General features: G+C 43.2%; 1 long non-coding RNA gene and 1 pseudogene across 1 annotated transcript in view; one reads left to right on the top strand and one right to left on the bottom strand.

Moving 5' to 3' along the window:
* Positions 1 to 21528, top strand: part of LOC122465270 — a 46578-nt gene that overhangs the window by 9654 nt on the left and 15396 nt on the right. The gene's annotated exons all lie outside the window — the stretch shown is intronic.
* On the bottom strand, positions 19072 to 19194 carry LOC114020264 (annotated as a pseudogene).

Genomic DNA, 21528 nt, shown 5'->3' with positions numbered 1-21528 from the left:
AAGGTTGTGTTTTACATATACGTTTAAACAGCCTCATTTTCCACACGTTTATTTAGTTCCATGATCAATTCCTTATTTCTAGGTGTGTTATCCTTGCTTGCCATCATTGTGTTTAGTTGGCTTTAAATTGATCTTTTTCACATTTCTGTGTATGTTTATCAGTGCAATAGATGGGTAAGAAAAAGGGGAGAGGGAAATCTTATAATGTTCCCACCTCAACAAGCACAGTTAGTGGATGCTAAAATGTTCACTCTTTCCTTGGCATCTGGTTGCTGTTTAACTTTCCTTAACAAGTTTGAGGCCTTAACTATTGGGCATTTGTCCACAGACCAACCCTGTCTGCACTAGCCTCAGAAGTAAAATGGATTTGAACCTAGATAATGAAACTACTGTCACTGATTAGCTAAAACAAATTTGGTCTGGTGGATGACTGGTTAATATCAAAGCATTTTGAAAATGTAAAGCACTAAATAGAAGCTATTTCCCATTAGTTTTAGTATTCACGGCAAAAGTTCAACACAAGATACCTTCATTTGTCCCATTTTCAAAACCAAAAGTTAGGCCATACTGAAGACCTCAGCAAGATACTTTAGCACATGCCAAACTTTAAGCACAGGAGTAATCCTGTTGACTTCAATAGAATTAAGCACATGCTTAAATTTAAGTATGGACGTAAAGTTAGGATCAGTTTTGCCGGTTACTGCAATTTAGAACTGAAAAGCATTTGAAAAACCATGTGAAATATTGCACAGTGTCTTTCTGAACTGTATCAAACTACAGTCACAGATATTGGCTACTCACTTACATGTGCATTAAAAATCACTCCAAAATTAATAAAAAGTTGATTTTAAACTGATTATGAGGCTCTTCAGGTTAAAGAAAAGGTTAATTCTCTCCTCCATAGTTATGCAAGTTTCATATTTGCTATCAGGAGGATTAGTTAGTTTCTCTCTCCCTTTTAAAGAGAAAATTTACAGAATGAATAGAATCCAGGGATAATGACATCAAGAGAAGAGAAAAGCTCAAGCACAACAGTTGGACGCATATTTGGGAATTGGAGTGCCGCTCCAGTTTTATGACAGTGTAAGACATGGCCACTTGGTGTGGCGCTCTGTCCACCCCTACTGGTGGCTAGGCCACATACAGGTTGTGAACCGGCTACTGGGACAGCTTAGAGAGGTGTCTCTGACAGCTGAAGTAGTGTAGGGTTTTGCATTAAGATCTAAGGATCGCAGGGTCAATCCCCTGGGGTACAGCATTATGCTAGTGTAACAATGATTTCAGTGGAAGCCCATGAGCATAAAACTGGAATATCACAGGGGGAAATCAAGCTCTGGGACTTAGAATGCCCACAAGTTTCAGGGTTGTTCAGAGCTGGGGTTTTGGTTCATCCCTTCATAAGGACAGGGCCCATTTTCAAAATCCACATTTAATAATGTTGATCATCATCTACATTTGAGTATATTCGGATCCGAGGATTTTATTTTGGCCCATCTCTAATAAATAGCAGTGTAAAAACCCTATTTAAAAGGATGTTTCTTTGAAAGCTAAGTAGGTTGCATTAAGGAATCCAATTTTCCTTCCCCCTAGAAATAAGCCTTAACTAAAACCATAGAGCTAAACATAGTTAGGGGGAGGGATCTGGATTTGCATTTTGTCTCTATCCCTCTCTCTATAATGCATGGAACCAAAACTCTGGATCTGAACGCCCTCAAACTTTAGGGAGGGGTTGTCTTTGAAATCCAGAGCTTGATCCAAATTGTACAGCGTGTTCCCACCTGTACTTCTTACACTGTTTATCTGTATTGTTGTCATCCTTTAGACTAGTCTTTTAGTTTCCTTTGCACACTCTCCACTGATCGTTATCGTGCTATGTTGCAAATATTTTGGACAGTTCCAAAACAGATGTGACTAAAGAAAAGGTGATTTCTGATTGGATTTTTAATATTCACCATGAGCTGAGGTAGGATCTGTTAGTATCTCTTCAATTGGGGCTTCAGTCAAGCAGAAATAGCTTTGGCGATTGTTGGCTTGCAGAAGCTCTGTAAATGCAAAGACTTATCCTGATTCATGAAAGGAAATTGTAACTTTCCTACACTTTTTTTTTAAAACCAGCAATAGAGGATCACATTGGGCAATTCCTACCCTACTCCTCTTCAAAGCATCATTCCCTATTACCTTCAGCCTGGTGGCCACAGATGGATTCTTGACTATGTCTCTCAATATCTTAACACAGTAGCGAGCTCTTCTCAGATGGTCATAGGATCCTGACAGCGCTTGAAGAATCTTTAAAGCAGCATTGGCCCTATTTATTACACATTAATGATTAAACATTGAAGGCAGTGCTATCTCTCTAGAGCACTGGGCTGTGAGCCAGGACTCCTGGGTTCTGTCCCCAGATCTGTCACTCTCTGACTCTGCAAACTTGGGAAAAATCATTTAAATCCCTATGTCCTTCAGTTTAACGATCAGTAAGAGGAGTTCCAGCAGTGATACTTCCCCGGACTGCAGTGGTGTCCTGAGGCTTAGCTAATAGTTGAATATCTTTGAATGTAAGGTGCTGTAGATATGCAAATTGCTGTGATGAGGTTCCTGGGAAGAGCAAGCCACTGCATGGGAGTGAGCAGCCTTGTGCCATGCTGCATTTTAAAATATTTGAAGACCTGGAAAGAGACACCAGCATGCTAGTCCCGCCTCAGGATTTAATTCTGCCACTTTGAGCATCCAGACCAAAACCTCTGTGTGCAGCCTGTGGCTAAGGCCCTACCAAATTCACGGTCATGAGACCAGATTTCACAGAGCTGCGTGGCTGGAGAGCAGTGGCTGCTGGTCGGGAGCCCGGCAGCGCAGAAGTGAGGGTGGCCTGGCGTGGTGTTGTCACTCGTTCTTCTGCGCTGCTGCTGATGGTGATGGTGCTACCTTCAGAGTTAGGGACCTGACCAGTGGCTGCCCAGCTCTGAAAGCGGCAGCCCCAAAGTAAGGGTGTCAATACCGCAACCCCCCTACAGTAGCCTTGTGACACCCCCACCCCATGACCGCCTTTTGGTTTGGGACCCCACAGTTACAACACTGATATTTCAGAGGTAAACACCTGAAATCATGACATTTACAATTTTTAAAATCCTACGACCGTGAAATTGACCAACAAGGGCCCTCAATTTGGTAGGGCCCTAGCTATGGCTGAGGCTGAAGTGGGTCCTGAAGGGCAGGTCCTCCATGCGGTGGATGGATGATGCTTATGTAGCTGGTCAACATCTCCTTCTTCCAGAGTGGCCTCGGAGGCTTCACCCAGGCTGCCTGCCAAATACGGCCATGAGGCACTGGGGAAAGGCATCAAGAGACATCGTCAGCATCCTGCTGGCATGGAGCCAGGGAGAAACTGCATGAGCCATGTGGCCTGGTTCATAGCTCTGAAACGAAGCCCCTCCAGGGAGAGAAGATGTAGCCTCTGTCTTTCTGTGGCAATTTGGGGAGAAAGGAGAAAGCACCCCACCCTTCACCAGCCCCACCTTCACAAATACATGTGAGGAGAAAGGAAAAAGAGAATAAGGGGTGAAGGTGGGTTCTGGTTCCCACACCCCTCCATACTCCTGGAGAGATAAAGCAGTGGCCTGGAGCTCGACGGTGGTAATAATTACTGCACCCTGCATGTCCCCAGCAAGGGCTGGGGGACAAGATCAAGGCTACACCTAGTGCTGCTCCACCAAGGGCTGTTGAACTCATTTACAATCCACTGCTGCAAACGGCAAAGCATGCAGGGTCCTTCCTCACACTCTTATGCAGCAGCTAATCTGCTCCAGGATAGGTCAATCCAGTGCTCAGCCAATCTGCAGGAATGCCCAGGGTCCCCATACTGCCCCCAATCCCGGGGTATGTAGAGATGACTTGAGTTTGAGTTGGGGGACATGTTCTTCTGTTCTACACACAAGACAGGTATCATCCTGCATCCCACACAACGTGAGTGCATTTGAGACATGAATGGCCAAAGGGCCACCATCGGCACTTAGTTTCAGGAAGGAGCCATTGACTGACATGTCTTCTCGGAATGCCACTGAGAGATGAGAATCAGTATATATAAAAACCTCAAACACACACATGACTTAGAATAAGCAAATGCTAAGGGACTTCCCAAATAAATGTATCCAGGTAACGTATGATTGGCTAAATATATACTGTCATGACACATGCAAACACAGTCTACCTTGACCCGGAGATATTTATCAAAGAAAATAGCTATAAACTATTATTATCATTTACTATTTGTGTTATCATAGAGCTTAGGAGTTCCAGTCATGGACCAGGACCCCACTCTGCTAGGCTATAAACACCAATAAATAGGCTTCCGTATAGCTTCAACTGCAGCTTTGTCTCTCTTGTTTACCAGGGACCTCACAATCTAAAAGTGTTTACAGCACACAGAGACAACTAGAGGCTGAATAATATACTGCAAGTAAACGTCATTACTAGCACACGATCACATTCCTTTTGTACCTGGTAAAAATAAAATTACACTTGCTATCGGCCTGATCCAGGAAAGCACCCTGAATAGAGAGAGACTTAAGCACATGACTATGTGCTTTCCTGAATAGAGGCCTATATTAGTTCCAAGGCCAACCCTTTAGAATGATAGCATACAAACAACTTAAATACCTATACCTTTGGTCAAAGGCCACCTTTTTTAGGAAGTCCTCGAGATGTGGATTTGGAGATAGTAGAATCCTCAGAGATTGTCAGTGGAATTAGGAAGCTCCTAAGATTTCCACTAGCGTGTATTTATAATAAATAACAGATACATACACATACTTCAGCGGGGTGAATACGATCCCTTAAATAGCATCCAAAAACATTTTCCTTTGCCTCTTATCCAACTAAAACTCAGTATGGTATAACTCGCTTCTGTCGTGCTTAATCATGGATCACAAAGAGAAACGCAAATAGCAAAAGCACCTCTTTTGTATAAAACTGAATGCAAAGAGTTTGCACAAACAGCTTAACAAGGCAATTAAGAGCTCTCTGAGTAACGCTGCTGGTAACAAATGCCATTTGCAGACTTGTCAATAGTGTGATCAAATATCATTGATAAACATCATTAAAGGTAACGGAAAACAAATATGCTAAGCTTGGTGTCTGTGCCTGGGTGTTTGTTGAAGTCTTCTCTGTGGTGCTTTGTGGAACAATCTCTCCTTACTGACTTTTGAATCAAGTTGCTATTCCACTCTCTCTTTTATTAAGCTACAGAAGGGCCTGTAATGAGAGATTAAAATAATCGTCATGCATGCTGATTTATTTGTGAAATTCCTAGAAGTGTGCGCGTGCGTGTAACCCACACACAAACCTCAAAGCTACAGACCAAGGTAAATAACGTATTGTCATCTATTTAGCACATGATAATGCAAACCACAGAAAAATATGTAGAAAGGGAAAATACATTCCCTGGGTGGTAAGTTATTGAACCTTTAGAGCCAGGGAACAGGGAGGTTGGGGGAAGGGGTAAACACTCTCTAGCTTCTCCCCTGCGAATAAATCACTGGCCTTGCCATGGCTGTGCCTGAATAAAATATGACAGGTCTCTCTCGTAGGGCCTATATGCAGCTCTATAACAAGTCACATTACTCTCTCGCCATGCATACTGACTGCAAATTGTGCAGGTTATCATGCAATGCCATAAAAAAAATAATTCTTCACCCAACTGATTATGAACCTCATGCATAGCAAATGACAGAGCAATAATGCTCAGATTTCCTGTAGCGGAGGTAAAAAAAAAAATGTACACACTGACAGGCTAATGGATACTTTCCCAAAGAGCGGTTAGAAAGAAGTAGTAAATGGGACTGTGTTGATGCAGGGCAGCAGACCTGGTCAGGGATCAAGACACACAGCAACGTATCGGATAACATATAATTGGCAGGTCACATCCAAATGAGTGTAGTCATGCATCATCTGGAAGGCTTTTGCTGGTGATAAAGACACTTGTAAACAATTCAGTCACTGAACATGGCAATAATATGTTGATCCAGCATGTAATGAGGTGTTCCTGGAATCAATAAACTAGTCATGAAGAGCAGGGAGCAAGGTCAGTGTCTGCCTTTTTGATGACCTTTCCTTGCTAGTAAGGACATCATATACTCTGAAGAGGACTTTTCTCATATTGCAGAAAGCGCTGAGTGTCAGAACTTTCATTCGCAGCAAGCAAATGAACAACCGAGCTCTGCATGCTAATGAAGTCCAGGCTATTTTCCACCTTTTCATCTGCACATTATGCTCTTGACTTTGGAGAAGGTGGGAATTAGGTTGGACCCTGGTGTCAGACTGCCTGATGGCTTGGCTCCGGAAAACTGGTAATTGAAGCTGATGACTGATGCGGAGGAGGCCTGAATTTGGAAATAAACAGTTTCAAGCACTGCATGTCATTTCTAGAGAGACTGCTGAGTGAATGGAAATGAGCTCTGTTTCTTGAATCTAATGCAGTTTCTCAGCAGGAAAAACACCGTCTTTTAGACAACAATGCCAGTCATTAAGATTTAAATGTTCTGGTGATAATGTAAGGAATAGATTCTGCTTTCACACGCAGCACTTATGTAAATTTGTTCCGTACAAAGATCTACATTTAATCCATATCCAAGAAGATAGCACTGGTTTTGGAAGAGTCAAAGTCTCTAAAAATCATTCCGAAGAAGAAAAAGAAAAGAGTTACATTATTAGCCAGGTCACAGCAGTGAAAAACACCCAGGTCTGTCAGAAACAATGAAAGTGTGTTTTTAAACATGACTGTAAAACAAACAAACCCCACTTGTTACGTTATGCTATATTTGTACAATTTAATTCTTCCCATCAAATATATTTTAAATCCATCTAGAAATATTTATGGAGATTAAATGGATGGATGGATGCATGCATGTCAGGCCAGATCCTCAGCTGGTGTTCAGTGACACTACACTGATTTACACATGCTGAGGATCTGGCCCATAGACCACACATTTAGTCCCTGTTTGTGACCCCTAAAGTCCCATACTTTCAGAATTGAGACTGAATGTTATTCTATCTTGGCTGTTACAAAATACACACTACAATTTTTATCAGCTGTTTTTTAATCTTATCGCATCGTGTGAACTAATTCTAATTATTTGTTCCTTTAGGCAGCGAGAGAGAGAGAGCAAGCAGAAACCTAACACAGCATTTTAAAAAATATTTTGAGAGCTTTGAAAATCATGATTGTATCACATCTTTCATTTAGCAATTCGTTATTTATTAACATCTTGCTGGCGTTAGAACACTTTCTTCTTCTTCTAGCCTTAGTCCCTTCTCTATAAAGTCAGCTCTGAATCCTTCTCCATTCCAGCCTGTCTTGAAGCAGTTCCTCAGTCACTTCACAGCGAGGCAGTCCATTTGTATGACTTCCATCCATCTAGTTTTGAGTCTTCCAGCCCTTCTCTTACTCTCCATTTCTAAGTTAAATACCCTGCTTCCTAGAAATTCTTCTGATCGTTCTTTCACATGCCTGGATTCCCTCAGCTGTTCTATAATTGACACAACCTTCACGCTTCCTCTACTCATTCATTCTGGCCCTGGTCCATCCTTGTAATTCCAAGCATCCATCTTAACATTTGCATTTCTACTGTATTCAAGTTCTGCTCCTGTCTCTTGCTCAGAAGTGGGTCCGATAAAAGATATTCCCTCGCCCGCCTTGTGTCTCGAATAGTCTTCAGGGATCAGCTTCATTCTCATTCACACCCGATGACTTCTCTCAGAATGTAGTCATAAGACCATTAGAACATATTTATTCATGTCATCAGGCACAACACTCACTTCTGGACTGGCGCCTCCTCCTAGTTCCTCTGGGGATTAGCTCAAGGACGACACCCGCCTGTCCATGGTTTGCACCCCATCACTCTGTCTCTGCTTCCGCTGGCAGTCTCTCCATGACTCAGCCCATGCCACCATCGGTGTTTCCCCCTTCCAGGGATCAGTACCTTGCAGTCCATTCATCCAGCCATTTCCCTCAGCAGCAAATGAGGGGGGGAACTAGGCCCACCCACTACTCCAGGTCCTGACCCAGGGACCCTATAGCTGGCAGCTCGTGCTGCATCCCTTCCAGTTGTTCGGTACATTTCCCTGGGCTACTTCCCCATGGCCCCGGCACCTTCTTCACCCTCGCCTCAGGGCCTCTGCTACTCAGTTCCAAGTGCTCCCGCCGTCCCTGCCAGCAACTTCTCTGTCCATGGTGCTGGCGCCTCTTTTACCTGCTAGGAACCCAGGCCTTACGCCCGGAGCCCAGGCCGCAGCTGCCTTACTCTGGCCCCATCGCTCCTTTTATATGAGTTCTGCTCAGCCCGGATTGGTTGCTCCTTGCAACCCCTCTCTGATTGGTTGTGGCCCACACAGTCACTCTAGGCTGCTCGGAGGACTCACCTCCACTGCTACCTCTTGGGGTTAACCCCTTCCATGACAGTGTGGGGTAGACACCCCATCCCAATTCACATGAATAACCATCAGTTAGCTCATTTGGGGCCCCCACATAAATGCTATTTTAGCTCCTGCTTTTAAAAAAAATCCCCAAACTATGCTCCGTAAGCCTGGTTTAAACATAATTCCTGCTAACATGGTTTAAACATAAGGGCCAATTCACCACTGCATCACACCAGTGCAATGCCCTCGATTTCCATGGGATCTCACTGGTACAGAATTAGGGTTACACAATGGTGAGCCAAGCCCACCTGGCAACTTCATCAGTATAAGTCAAATAGTTTGCCAAACATCATCCCCATGAGGCTGCTGCCAATGAAGCTGCTATCAAAACTGCCCTGGCCTGCAATGGGAGTCGGTTCAGGCTCAAAATGCGCTGTTCTCCTTATCAAAGTAGGAGTTTAGCATTTAATACAATGCTTGATTTTGTGTAACTGCCATCTTTGTACACTGCCTCCTTTCCTATACTAGTAAGGTCACAAGTGTAAATAGTGGATGTATTTAGTGGGTGTCAATGTGTTTAATTACATACTGAGCAATCACTGCATACACAACTTGCTGATGGCTCAGATCCCAACAGGGTGATCGCCTAGCAAGGCGGGGTGCTTTTTGATCAATAGCTCACTACGCGAGTCCCTATGGATTTAGGTTCTATAAGTAGCTAGCTCAGAGTGTGGATAGGGCATCCTAAGAGTAACACCACCTTCTGCTGTCATCCCTTTAAATCTCACATGATAAAACAGGATCAGGTCAGGTCAGTATGTGAGGAGGAGTCTGGGGCTGTCCATAAATTATATAATGCATTAGGGGGTGGGTTCTTAATTATGTATATTTGTTTCAGAGTTACAAAAGGTGGGTGGGTCTCGAAAAACCACAACAAATGTGGCATGTAATTTATGGACTTCCCTGTACCAAACAGCAGAGGGCAGTCCATAAGTTCTCTCCTATCTCTTTCAATTGCCCTAGCAATTTCAACTAGATGTGGCTTCTTCACCTTCTGCCCAAAACTGTTATGTAATGTTGTTGTGTGCTGTTAAACAGCTACCATCTTCCACCCACAGGTGGCAGCATTTTAGTGGCGGGTATGTTTGCATAATATTTTGCTACCCTTCAGAATGAAAGGAGCTATAAAAATAGGAATTATTTTAAAAGTGACGAGACCAGTATAGAACATTCACTGGATTCAGTCCACCCTCACGATAAGGTACTCTCTGCGAGAAGGGAGCTCTGCTGTGGTTACCAGCTCCATTGCCTTTTGTTCGGTCACTTTTGCTGGAGCAGTGCTCTGCAAAAGCACACATGTTATTGGTTTAAAGAAAGCCCGATTCTGATCTCAGTAAGACCGGTGAAAGTCCAGAGTACCTACATTGACTTCAGTGAAATTAGTCCCTATTGCCACAATGTATCTGAAAACATAACTGGGCTCTAGGTATTTACTGACTATGGTCTCCTAATGAAGTCTATAAACCAAAATGATGTTCTTCACTTTTAGCTGAAGCTTTGTCACATTTCACTTACAAGAAAGAAAAAACCCCAAACAAGCAAACCATAAATAGTGAAGGGTTAATTCATAAGCCTGGCCAGACATTAAATACGGGCATTTCCAAACAAAAGGCTCTCTTTTAATCACAGTGATTAGGCATTAAAAAAAAAAACCTAACCATTTGCATTTATTTGCGGAGAACAAAGAGAAGCAAAAGTAACATACAGCAAAATCCCAGGATCATCTATTACACCAAGATGCTTCTGGGACATTGTTTATTTGTTGTTTTATTTTCCAAAGACTGACTCAAGAAAGACAGACAAAAAAAAAAAAAGACTTCAATGTACATTTTTCTGTGTATGTTTTGTGATACTAGAATGTACTTTATAATGAAATATTTACTGATCGACTACAGTACATTTGTTTTGAGAACAGCAAAGAATTAAATAGCTCTTTGGGGCCAGGGCTGTCTTTTCAGGACGCGTGAGTAGTGCATGGCACAATGGACCCCTGATTCCTGGCTAAGGCCTCTCAGTACAATAAATAATATAATCAAATAAATACAAAATAGTAATGTAAATTACATGCAAAGGAAGGTTCCACCCTGCAAGCCTTACTCACCTGAGTAACCATTATTTATGCAAGCACTCACATAAATGTCAATGGGGCTGCTCACATGAGAAAGAATTACTTATATGAGTTTGACATAGCAGGACCAGACCCTGAAATGTTCTGTGGAATATATCTATTTCTGCCACACTTGCCCTGCAGTTTCAGTAGGATACGTGCTTCTTCCCTGTTTCAAGGAGAAGAACTCTTGTACAGTGCAGTTGGTGCAGAATAGCTTCCAGCCCCACAACTGGAACGATTGTATTTCAGTGATGAGTGTAATGATCCCTATACACACAGGGCTAAATTCTCCTTTCAGCTATCGTGGTGCAATCCCATTTGTCTTCAAGAGGGTTGTGCCAGTGTGACTGAGAGTTGAATTTGGATCACAGTCTGTTACAGACTCTGTGGTCCTTCTGGCTGCAAGACTATTAAAATGTAAGATTTTTCTATAATGGTAACGCAATCCTATGCTATGAAAAAACAAACTTGCAAAAATCTTCTGGTAGCCGATGGGTTAAAAAATTAAAATGACAGAAGAGTTCACATTGTATCGTTAGATTTTCTTAAATCATACATTTCCATTCAGCATACTTAAAATATGCAACCACTTATATGCTTACGGTACATTTCTCTTAAATCAAATTTTCAGCAGTGCACCTTTAAAAGGTTCCCTCTTTCATGGTATTTCTCTATTGCTTAGGCTGTAGTTTTATGATTATTTTCTCCTACCATCTGAATGGTGTAAAGAGAATAAAATTTCACGTAATATCTGCATCAGGCAAAAACAACACCATCCGAAAACCTGCAGCTTTGGAGTTGATAAGGAAGTATATGTGTATATCAAGGCAAAGTCTATATAAGGATAGCACTTTCTTTTGCTTTGGTCCATCACATGCATCAATCCTCTTCATGGTCCCCAAAACTTCATTAATAATGTCCTTGTCTATGCTAATACAATCAGAAAATTATGCAGACTGTTTATATTTCTTTACAGCCAGAACAGGCTGATGACACGAATCCGCCATTAGCGAATCACATGGAGGAGTCTCCGCTAATTGTGCAGAATGTAATTAGTGATTATGTAATATCTAAGCTCTTGCAACTGTCATTAATGTCCACTATTCACCAGAGATAGTTCTTACTGAATTAGAGAATGATTACTGCATGGTAAATCTACTTAATCCTAAATATGCTAATTAACACTGTATGCACTTTAGACAGTGGTTAAAAGCACTAGTAACCTCAAAAAAAGGGTTGCAGTACACCCGTGCCTAAATTGCTTGCAATGGACTTTCCTTTAAAAGGTAAATTTATTTAATTAAATGGTATAGTAAACCCTATAGCAGTGCACCCAAAGTAAGATTTTTTTGTAATAGATATAGTGATGTACTCTTTTAGCATAGTAATGTGCTTCTGGAATTCATTTTTTGTTTGGATGGATTGCCTATTACGGTTTCCTGTGCTACATAGCAGACATTCACAAATCACATCATAGCAAGGTACCCTATCTACAGTGGCAAAACAGGCTCTAGATTCGAGAAAGAAAATTTATTTAAAATAGCTTTCAGAAAGTCCCCCTCCAAGATTAAATCCCAAGCATCTGAAGCTTGCTTTGTTTATTACGACATTCTTTCGGTCATAAAATACACTACTACTACGGGCTGATACCGTAGTTTTCCCTGCGCATTTTTACTTCAATCTTAATTTTAAGATTTATTTGTGTAAAACAGATTTTAGATTTTAAATGCTACATACCAAATGAATCGAACAAATACCGCAATCGTATAATTTTTGAAATGTGTCTTGCCAATGCCTGTGTTATTGAATGTATTCTGGCTTTCCATAAAGAGGATGTGGCTGTCACGAACCCCTAGGAGAATAGCATTTTGTGATTTATGAAGAGTCTTCCTGCTTGTATATTTTATATAAATAATAAATACTCCTGCATGTATCACTGCACTCATTCATAATCAAGAGCTGAACAAGCTGTAAAAAGAGCTTGCGTAGTAACATATTTAAAATCAGCTTACAAAAATTGGATAACTAATGTATCAGACACAAAATAAGTCACTGTAGCAAACAAGGGAAGTTAACAGCATAATGCAATCGGCTACTTACTTTTATCAGCACAATGAACTACACCCCACCCCCCCCAAAAATCCCCAAAAAAGAAAGTTTCTCAAAAAAAAAAGTGAACGGTATGATGAAAAATGAAGCATATTCTTAATTTACCTGGATAGATTTCATATTTACATTTGATGATGCAATTACAAGTGGTCTTTGAACATCTTAAATATTTTGCATCTGAACAGAAGTGTACTGCATGAAAAACCATTCAGGTGAATGAAGGCCGGTTCCGTAAGGGGCCTGAGGCCTGATTTTCAGAAATTCTGAGCCTGAAGCTGCTAGCTGTGGATGGATCAACACCTCTGAAAACAAGGATCTCAGAGCTGTCACTTTTCATTGGCTTCAGTAAGATTTGAGGGTGCTTAACCCTTTGAAGCGGGTGCCCAGGAAAGGATCATCCCCTGAATTAAGAACATGAAAGGTCATTTACTGTGGGGGAGAGCTTTGATTTATTAATGAGGGCTACCTTTTAATCTGGGTTATCTCTGACTTCGTTTTGTAACAATGGGGCATATTCAACTCAGTTGCAAGTCTGCTGAATGCCGTTGTGCCTACTTACACCTGTGCTGAATTTGGCCCCGTTTGTGACAATGTTTGCCTGCTGTACAGTATTCAAACAACAATAAGGTACAAGTGGAAATCAGCTCTCACATTAGAATGCAGCTTTTATTCTGATTCTAAAGTGCCATCAGAGCGCCGAGTCATTCCCCCCGCCCCCCCCCCATTGCTCTTATCCCACCGAAGTCCGTGGGAGTTTTGCTGTTGTCTGCAATGGGACCCACATTTGGTCCATTGTGTGCAGACAAGAGACTGAATTAGTGGAGGTGCAGAAAGGGGAGACAGCTAGCTCCACACCATGCTTCTGCTACCCTAGGTGAAATCACACAGACCCTCTGCCTGAGCTCCAGGAGGAATTTCAGGGTGGGGCCAGAGGCATGAGGCATGGAGCTAGGGAGCAGCAATGCATGCTTCGTTCCAGTCTCTGCAGATATCTGATTGGCTATCTACTCCAGGGTTAATGTTGCTCCAAGCCAGGCCTGCCTGTGGCCAGATAATGGAAGCACAGCCAAACTGCACCGAGAGGGCAGGGCTGACAGAGAGCTGAAACACTGAACTGGGTTTCACAAATGCCTCCAGGTCCATGCAATTTTCAGGACATCTATTGGGTTAGGAGACTGGGGTGTCTGCCTATTCTACAGTCTCATAGACTCATAGATATTAAGGTCAGAAGGGACCATTATGATCATCTAGTCTGACCTCCTGCACAACGCAGGCCACAGAATCTCACCCACCCACTCCTGCAATAAACCTCTCACCTATGTCTGAGCTACTGAAGTCCTCAAATCATGGTTTAAAGACTTCATGGTGCAGAGAATCCTCCAGCAAGTGACCTGTGGCCCACACTGCAGAGGAAGGAGAAAAACCCCCAGGGCCTCTTCCATCAGTTAAATGGAGCAAAATCTGTTCCAGAAGGACATTCCACAAGTTTCAGCCCAGACATTTTCCTGTTTCTCACCACCCACCAAAGAAGACGAGAATCCATGCAGGAGAGAGCTGGCTCTATATATATACCCACAAGAGCCATTTTGTAATGTAGTCACCACTCCCTGCCTTCATGACCCCTTTGTCGAGTCTGGACTCCTTCGAGGAGACTCTAGCAGACTGTATTGGACAAGGTTTCCTCACCCTGGATCCTTACTGCAAACACTTTTCACACACACCAGTGGCAAGTTCAGCACCAAGTGCTTTATTTCAAATGTTTTTTCCCCTCAACAGCATAAGACTTTCCCCCCAGGCCTTGACCTACTACTAGGGCACTGGGGAAATCTCACCTGTCCGCACTCTTATGCTGCTCTGCTACATCACACTTGCCACCTACAGTTGCTTCCTGCCTCTCTTTTAACTGTTTCCAGCTGATGAACTCAATCACCCAGCTAATTAGTCAATTACTTAGTACTTAAAGTCTTACCTCATCCATTTGCCCCATGTGGGGAGGCTTCCCAAGTGCGCAGAGCGGTAAATTAGCCTTAGACTACTCACACTCTGCTACAGGTACGTGCTTAGTTAACCTAGTAGTTTGAGAACCAGGAAGAACCACCATGTCCAGTGCTCCCAAGAGAAAAATCACCTATATAGTCATTACATCTGAACCTTGAGGCCTAGAGTTTCAGGCTGTAGCCTGGAATGTGGGAGAGCCAGGTTCAATTACTCGCTCCACCAGAAACTTCCTGAGTGACTTTGGTTAAGTCACTAAGCCCTGTCTACACTGGGGAGGGGGCAGGGGGGGAGATCAATCTAAGTTACGCAACTTCAGCTACTTGAATAACCTAGCTGAAGTCAGCGTACTTAGATCGACTTACCGTGGTGTCTTCCCTGCGGTGAGTCGACTGCTGCCGCTCCCCTGTCGACTCCGCCTGCACCTCTCGCGGCGGTGGAGTACAGGAGTCGACGGGAGAGCGCTCGGGGTCGATTTATCGCGTCTAGACTAGACGCGATAAATTGATCCCCGCTGGATAGATCACTGCCCACCGATCTGGTGGGTAGTGTAGACATACCCTAAGGGCACATTTACACTGATTGTAAACCCGCATGTGCAGGACCTGGACTTGTGGACTTGATGTTTCCAAGCCTGCACTTGAGCATCCACACTGCATTGTAAACCTGGGTTCACAACCGCTGGACCTGGGTCTCATCGCTGTGCTGGTGCATTCATACTGGACTATGCAGTCTTTCTCACTTGGGTCTACAGCTTGAGCTGCATCCACACTGCAAAATGACAGGGCTTGGCACCCACCCCCCAAGCAAGGTCCTGGCACCTGGGTTCCGAGTGCTTGCTGACCCAAGTCAGACTGATTGATGTGTGGATAGAAACATTTCACCCATTCATCAATGTAGCTACTTCTAGGGTGGAACATGGCATCTGTTTAACCGTGCATAGAAACACTACACAATAGTTCAGGCTAGGAAGGGAAAAGGAATATGGAATTCAGCACACTTCAGGTAGGGTTGTTAGCCAGAGAGCAATCACCCCAAACTGGATTTGGGGCAGGATATGAAGGGTGAGGAAGAGAACAGCTTTACCTTCTCAATTTGTCATGTGAGTTTTAATTGTCAAATAGTCAGGACCACTGTTCTACACTTCATCGGAAAGACTGCACAGTGCCGTCTAACACCATACCTATGTTAACACTGACATGCAGGCAACTACTGGGTTGCCAACACCAGATGTCCCATCCAAGTAATGACCAGCCTTAGCTCTGCTTAGTTTAAGAGACAACACCTTGAGATGCTGTGCCAGATTTTTAAAGGGGCAAACATATTAACACTACACAATTACCCAGGTGATCCAAATCCATGTGCCCAACGAGGCAAACATGCTGGGATGTATTCACCATGGCAGCTACCCTGAACTAGCGTGCCCCTGGATAGGGCGGGAAGGATATCACATTAGATCCCCTCCTCTCAGTAGGACAGTTCTGGGCCTGCTAGAGTGAGGTATCTGCTATTGCATGTATCCCAAGCCACACTACAGAGGTTTGACTTTTTTGCTTAATTTCTTGGTTTTGGCAAGTTATGGAAAATAGTTGAAATGCTGAAAAGCAACTCTAAAAATGGCATTGTGGGATTCATCATTGATCGTCTCTCATACTGTAAAAATGTAACCAGCCAAAGGAAGGTTTTTCTGACTGTCAGCCCTGCAAATTCCACTAGGGTCCTGAGAGTCAAGCTCGGTTCTTTCTGGCTCATCCCCAGACACAATGATGTTACAGATGTTGGGAAGGAATTTCCCCCCAAGTCGGATTGGCAGTGACCTTGGGGGAGGGGGGTTTCACCTTTCTCTGCAGCGGGTAACTTGCCACCATTATCTGGAGGTATCTCATTTACTCATTTCTCTGCCATTGCTGAGGCCCTGGGCACTTTTGCGGTCCCTCCTCTTCTCTGCTTGTGGCATATAATAGTCTAGTCTCCTGTGGGCTGTAATACTTTGGTCTAATTTTGGTTGTTGGGTTTAGTGTGCCGGTGCTAGGTGGTGGTGGTGGCCTGTGATATACAGGAGGTCAGACATGATGTAGTGGTCCCTTCTAGCCTTAAACACAGTTACTCTATGACTAGATTATTCCTTCCACAAAGCTGACCAGCTCCATTGTCTTCAGAGGGGAAACTGCAGGACACACAGAAGAGGGGAAGTGTCTAGCCCCAGGTCACACGGGAGGTCAGTGGCAGAGTCACCAACAGAACCCAGGTCTTCTGAGTCCCATGAAGGTGCCTGGTCTACTGACTGCACCACCTCGCACCATAAAGCAAGCTTTGATTGAGACTTCTGGACCCTTGCCTTAGCTAGAGCATTATATACTTTCCTTGGACTAATACTATACTGTACTCCAGTTACCAGTTGGAAGGATATCAACCCTCCCACCCCCCACCCCCATATGTTAGCTGCATTTCCAATGGGAATCAGTTTGCTCTGCAGTTGTGCAAGTACAAGGAGTTATGCAACACTGCCAGCTAGTGCAGACACATGTCCACAAGCTTAGAGAACATTTGCCTGCACTAGCTGTGGAATACATCTTTAATAGCTACTTTGGGAGGCTGGCCTTGTGTGAATTTTGTATGTTTCATTTATGTCATTGGCCAAATTCTGAGCAACTTCTTGGCCTCTGACTTTCATCACACCTAGGGCAAAACAATTGTAAAGGTAAATTCAGCTTCCTTCCTGCGCCGCACTTGATCAGTCGCCATGACACATACAAGCCCATATTTTATTCAGAGGTCCCATACTTCCCCCGAATTCACATTTCAGTCTTAAGCTGCAAGTTGCTCACACCGCCTACTCATTCATCTTGGCTTTGGAAACACAAGTGTCTTTCACCCTAAGTAACATTTTTCCTCTCGCTGTTGCAATACCTCTCAAAAGTACACACCATGTGAGCCAAGTGCTCTTTATTTTTTTTCCCTCCGGTATAAAATATAAGAGCATTATATATCTGCAATGCTGCTGGACCTGCAACATGAACAATCGTCACCCCTTGCACTTCCTGAGCTTTCTCTGGCCTCCCTATAGCAACGAGAAAACTGGTTGCTTATGCTGATACCCCTTTTTAATATGGTGTCTTTGTAAATCTGTTGAGCTTGGAGGAGGTAATTGCTGTAACTTTGGTTTGACACCCTGTCGTTTTTAGTAAATATTTCCGAAGCAGGCATTTAGGGAGACAGCACAGAACTTTATTAACGCCATGAGCACTGGCTGATACCGAGTCTACATGGAATTCTGGGAATGTTTGATTCACACTGGGCATGCTCAGGGGCATTTAGCATAGTCACTCCTAGAGCCATGTAAATTACAGCCATCCAGCTCCCACACTAAATGCCAAATTGGGCCAAGTTAAACAATTTTGCTATTTATACCCGCTGATACCCATCTTATAGCTAATTTGGGTCTGACATGTGGCTTGAACTACCATTTTGTCACTTCGGAGCTTTAAACTTACTTTCTCTGAAAGACATGCCTACTTCGGACAAGCACTCCAAGGGTACAAATAGTGAGAGTAACATTTTAATAGCCTACAGCTCGTGTGAGGAGGACTGCCCATGTGGTCCTGCAGACTATTGTCCTTGTGAATGAGCAATGGGATTACTCACTTGAGTAAGGATTGCTTCCATCGGTAAAGGTTGCAGACCTGGATCAAAAGGTTTGAGACTTGAAAATAAAGGAATAGGGGGTTGGAAATTCTCCAAAGAGTCTGACTAGATACCCAGAGGGCATTTCTGGTATGCCCTAAGTCTTTGTGAGACCTAGAAATAGGTTGATATAAGGACGAGAGATTGGTTTTGGGTAATGAAAGTTCAGTGAGAAAGTTATCCCATTGAAGTCATTGGGCTCTGAAAGCACTTGGCTCCTCTCAGGAGGCGCTCAGCACCTCAAAGCGTTGATACCATATTCTATTAGGGTGTGTCTTCACTGCGATTGGCACCAAGGTTAGCCTTACCCAGGTATGAGCAGCCAATTGCAAAGCCATACGCGAGTTACTGTGTCTTTGCTGGTGCCATCCTCACCCAGGAGTGTTGGCAGGACTCCTGGCGGTGTCCCCGCAGGGTTCTTTGTGCAGCAGAAGCTCAGCCACTCGATGATGCTTCCCAGTGAATTGTGGGAAAACCAGTCTGTCCTTCTGGGAACATGGGCTCTGAAGCCTCGTGAAGGGGGGTTGGCTTCAGAGCCCAAGCTCCAACTTCAGAGTGCTGTCTATGCAGCTATTTTTAGAGTGCTAATGTGAGACCCACCAGCCCCAGTCTGTTGACCCACAAGCTCCAAAATGCTGTGTCGACACCCCCCCCTAAGGCCCCAGCTAAGCCAGATACTTAACTGCATGCCTAACGTCAATCACGTTACACTGAAATCAATGAGACTGCTCAAAAAATTGGGTCAAAAAACTACTCATAAATGTTCCCCTGCATGGAAATCTTTAGTAAAAGGCGAAAGATTTATACGATCTGAAGAGAAACCAGAGTTCAAACTAGGCATGTACCTTGCTGAATCAGGGCCTGAAGTTGCCTCTTAAACAGGTTTTTAAACATAGATATTTAAAACATTTTGGTGCACTTGAAGGAGGATATTTTCAGTGATGGCGCCTTGTAAATCTCAGATAGGCTCTTTGTTTGGTTTCAAGATCGTATTGGAGGGGTGAAGTGTCTGTGGTACAGAAGCAGGTGGCTGAGTATTTAATGAATTTCATTTCTCTTTGCTCACTTCAGAATGCGATGGCAATTCACCTGCTCTGTTCTTTCACAAATTTGTTTTCTAATCACCAGCATGAAAAAATGTAATTTGGCAGCACTGCTTTTTTATCTTTCCATCAAACGGAAATATTTCGGTGGGAATAGGCCAACTGATGCCGGGTGAGGATCTGGCCCTGAAAGATTAAAATGGCCTATTTCAGCAAGGACCACCTACTTTACAGGTACTTTTAATAAACATCTCTTACTAATCGCTCTTTATTTCCAGAGCATCTTAAAAAACTAGTAATGTGCTGGCATTGTGAAGCAAAATCAGTAAAGGGCTAGATCCTTGGGCTGGAGTAAATCAGCATCATTCCATTGAAATCAGTGGAGTGGCAGCAATTTACGCCAGCTGAGAGCTCTCCAGAGTGGCTGTTGCCCAACATTTCCAGCTGTAAAAGACAATTCTTTAAGTATTGAAGTAAGGATAACGTTTCTCCACCTATATAGCTGAGAACTGCACAGTCATATTCCCTGTTGTGATCCAGACAAGGTTCTGGATTTAACTAAATGAGCATTTTTTTAAAAAATCCCCTTTGTTTTTATTGTTTGAAAATGGAGACATTTTAGGAGATGCCCTGGGTAATTAACGATGTTGCTGTGGAGGCAAAAGCTCTCACAGAGCAGCACTGTACTTTGGCTGTACTGAGAGTCTGTGCTGCTCTGTGAGAGCTTTTCTATTGTCTCTGCATGCCCCCAACTGGTAGATGAGGCTAAGGATTTTAGCAGCAAATGTTCTCTATAAAGGCTATTGGACTAGCCCTGGACAGGATATTTACACATACACATACGGGAGCGTGCGTGCACTCATACAAAGAAATCAACCCAAATATGACAGTCATGCTCTGAAATGATCTTTTCCCCATGGAGTTTCATCATTCGTGTCAAATCCAATTTTACCATTCAAGCAAATGCCTTTTCCTGTCTTCTCATTAAGGACCTGTTCCTGTGAAGAGCTGCTTTTTGCAAAATGCTGAACACCACTGACTCACCAGAGCCCAGAAGATTCTCAGAACATCAGAGGAGATGCTCAGCATCTTGTAACATCAGGCCATTAGAAAGAAAAAAGAAAGAAAAAAACTTTCTTTCTTTCTTCACTTTGAAGCAGTAGGTCATCCCCAGAAGCTTTTCCTACAAAAAAGCCTAGTTATAAGTTTTCGGAACGCTGCATACTTTGAAAACCTAACCATAGACGGAGTATGTTTGTATAATTCCCTCATTTAGGGCCAGATTGCAAACCCCTTACTCACCTTGAGTAACACTTTGTTCCATATCCATTCACACTAAAACCAATGAAAACATTTGTGAAGCAACGTCCTACTCAAGGGGAGTATGGGTACCAGGATCTGGTTCTTAAGGCTATATCCTATTAGGTGTTTTTTATTATAATGTCTTGCAGATGATAAGACCTCTGGGCCAAGGATTGTCTCTTTTCTAGTTGTATAGAACCCAGCACAATCAGTCTGTGATCCCATTTGGGTCCTTTGAATACTACCAGAATACAGTTACTTCTACTACTAATTGCATATGTGGCAGTGATTAATTGTTTAGTTGTTTTTTTAGGTGTTCAAATATAATAATATTTTTGTAATCCACTATAGTACTTGCACCTATCCATAAACACATGAACCTACATGTATGCATGCAGCTAGTCACCAATTACATATGCACACAACACCTACCAGGTAATGCGGTGGGAGTGACAGGGTCATTGAGTTGTGTCTTTCTGATTATTCCGCAAGACTCACACGGTTCCATCTCTTACTGAAACTCCCTGCCAATAATGGGCCCTCCTCATTGACACAACACTCCAGTGGAACTCATTGCCATGGGATGTGTGATGGCCAAAAATATAAGTGGGTTGAAAAAAGAAATGGGTAAGTTAATGGAGGATTGGTCCATCAATGGCTATTAGCCAGGTTATCCAACACTGTCATACATGGTTGGCCCAATTATCATGGGTCCCGGTTCCAGACTGTGACTTCTATGCAATGAGAGAGGAACTTTTCAACCCAAAGCTGAAAGTCCGAGTCCTATAGGTATCATACTATAGTCCCACAGACTTTGCA

The sequence above is a fragment of the Chelonia mydas genome, chromosome 3, assembly GCF_015237465.2.
Source record: "Chelonia mydas isolate rCheMyd1 chromosome 3, rCheMyd1.pri.v2, whole genome shotgun sequence".
In the NCBI taxonomy this organism is placed as follows: Eukaryota; Metazoa; Chordata; order Testudines; family Cheloniidae; genus Chelonia; species Chelonia mydas.
Note: the sequence above shows the minus strand (reverse complement) of the source record. Positions and strands in the feature narration are given on the sequence as shown.